Below are 2,282 nucleotides of genomic sequence, written 5' to 3'. Positions count from 1 at the left end.
CTAGAAATATTGACAAAATCTTGGAATTTTGTCTTTTGTTTGCTACAAAGAGATGATCAAATTATGGCAATCAAGCAAAAGAATAAAAGTTATAGAATATAATTAAATATATTACAATACAATATACAATACAGTACACATATATGCATGCATATATAGTAAAATATTTTTTACACACTCCTATGAACCAATACTTTTTTTTTTCTTTCTCTTAGGATTAAAAACAAAATGCTTAAGGTCAAAGAGGCCCTGTTTCATATGTCTAATATGGCCTGGACTACTGCACTAACTACATAATACCCCTCTTTCCCCTTGCTTTCTACATTCTAGCTACACTGGCCTTTCAATTTCTTCAATGTTCTGTGCCCCCTCTCACCTCAGGCCCTTTGCACAGTCTGCTTTCTAGGTGAAATGATTGTTTTGTGAATGTATTGTTTCCTCAGAGAGCTCCTGTCTAGATCAGTTTTATTTGCTGGATATTCTCACTGATCTCTCTTTCTTTCCTTCATAGCTACTTGTGAGGACCAGTATAGCATAATGGTTAAAAGCAGGGGCCAGGTTATCGAGGTTTGAATTCCAGCTCTATCATTTATTGACTGTGCAACATTGGACAAGTTACTTAACCTCTCTCTGACTCAGTTTCATTGTCTGCAAATATGTATAATAGTGGTGGGTATAGCAGAAAGTGAAGAAGAACAAAAGAGCCTCTTGATGAAAGTGAAAGAGGAGAGTGAAAAAGTTGGCTTAAAGCTTAACATTCAGAAAACAAAGATCATGGTATTTGGTCCCATCTCTTCATGGGAAATAGATGGGGAAACAGTGGAAACAATGTCAGACTTTATTTTTTGTGGCTCCAAAATCACTGCAGATGGTAACTGTAGCCATGAAATTACAAGATGCTTACTCCTTGGAAGGAAAGTTATGACCAACCTAGATAGCATATTGAAAAGCAGAGACATTCGTTTGCCAACAAAGGCCCGTCTAGTCAAGGCAATGGTTTTACCAGTGGTCATGTATGGATGTGAGAGTTGGACTGTGAAGAAAGCTGAGCACTGAAGAATTGATTCTTTTGAAGTTCAAAAGTTTTATCCCTTTTAGAAACACACAGAGAGCAGTTTGAAGCCCATCACCTAAATTATAGGATTCATATTGTACAGAGCCTTAAGAGAAAAAAATTGCATAGCCTTTTCCACGTCCTTTGTAGGGCATGTTTTACATCTTTGTTCCTCAAAGTGTAGATCAAGGGATTTAGCATAGGGATAATGAGAGTGTAAAATACAGATGCCATTTTATCTGTCAAATGAATAGTTAGACTTTGGCTGCACGTACATAAATATTAAAGCCCCATAGAATACTGTGACCACTGTCAGATAAGACCCACAGGTAGAAAAACCCTTGTGCCTGCCTCCAGCAGAGCTCATCCTGAGAATGGATGCAAGGATAAGAAGGTAAGACACAAGAATTATCAGAAGAGAGAAAACCAAATTAAAACCTGCTTAGATAAGAATAATCAGTCCAATTTCATTTGCATTTGAGCAGAGCAAAGATAACAAGGGGAGACTGTCACAGTAGAAATGTCTGATGACATTATAGCCACAGAATGATCAGTCAAATATCTTTACAGTGATCAAAAGAGACTCAAATATTTTATAGAGATATGGCATTGCCACCAGCACCTGACATACCCTTTGCAACATGACCACTGGGTAAAGCAGAGGGTTACGGATGGCCACAGTGGTCATAAGACATTGCTGCCAGAATAAAAAGCTCACAAATAATAAACACAAGAAAGAAAGTGAGCTGTGTAGTGCAAAAAAATAGATTTTATTTTGATCTGCCACAAAATTTACTAACATTTTGGGGCCCACAGCTGTTGAATAACCAAGATCAGTGAAAGCCAGGTACCGGGTGTCTGCAACCTGGAGTCCACCTTAGTGAGGATGACCATGCCCAAATTGCCCACCACAGACATCAAGTAGATGATGAGGAAGAGCCCAAACAATGGAGCCTGCAACTCAGGACGGTCTGTGATTCCCATGAGGATGAATTCACTCAGCACTGTTCCATTCTGTGTTTCCATCCAGGTTTATGGGGAAACCTATTCTGGGTAGACAGAGCAACAGAGTCAATAGATTTTGTGTAAAATATCCTCTAAGATGTGTTAGCATGCATAACTGGTAAGTAAGATAAATTTAAATTTCCAATTTAGAACATTTAAAATTAAATCCATCTGACACATATTAAAATATACATAAATAGAGACAGTAGGAGATATGGAGGTA

The 2,282-nt window shown here is 37.9% G+C and overlaps 1 pseudogene; it reads right to left on the bottom strand.

Moving 5' to 3' along the window:
- Positions 1-972: 972 nt before the first annotated feature.
- On the bottom strand, positions 973-2,080 carry LOC133239641 (olfactory receptor 8K3-like; annotated as a pseudogene).
- Between the last annotated feature and the right edge of the window lie 202 nt (positions 2,081-2,282).

This window comes from Bos javanicus, chromosome 26 (genome assembly GCF_032452875.1).
Source record: "Bos javanicus breed banteng chromosome 26, ARS-OSU_banteng_1.0, whole genome shotgun sequence".
Lineage (NCBI taxonomy): Eukaryota > Metazoa > Chordata > Mammalia > Artiodactyla > Bovidae > Bos > Bos javanicus.
Note: the sequence above shows the minus strand (reverse complement) of the source record. Positions and strands in the feature narration are given on the sequence as shown.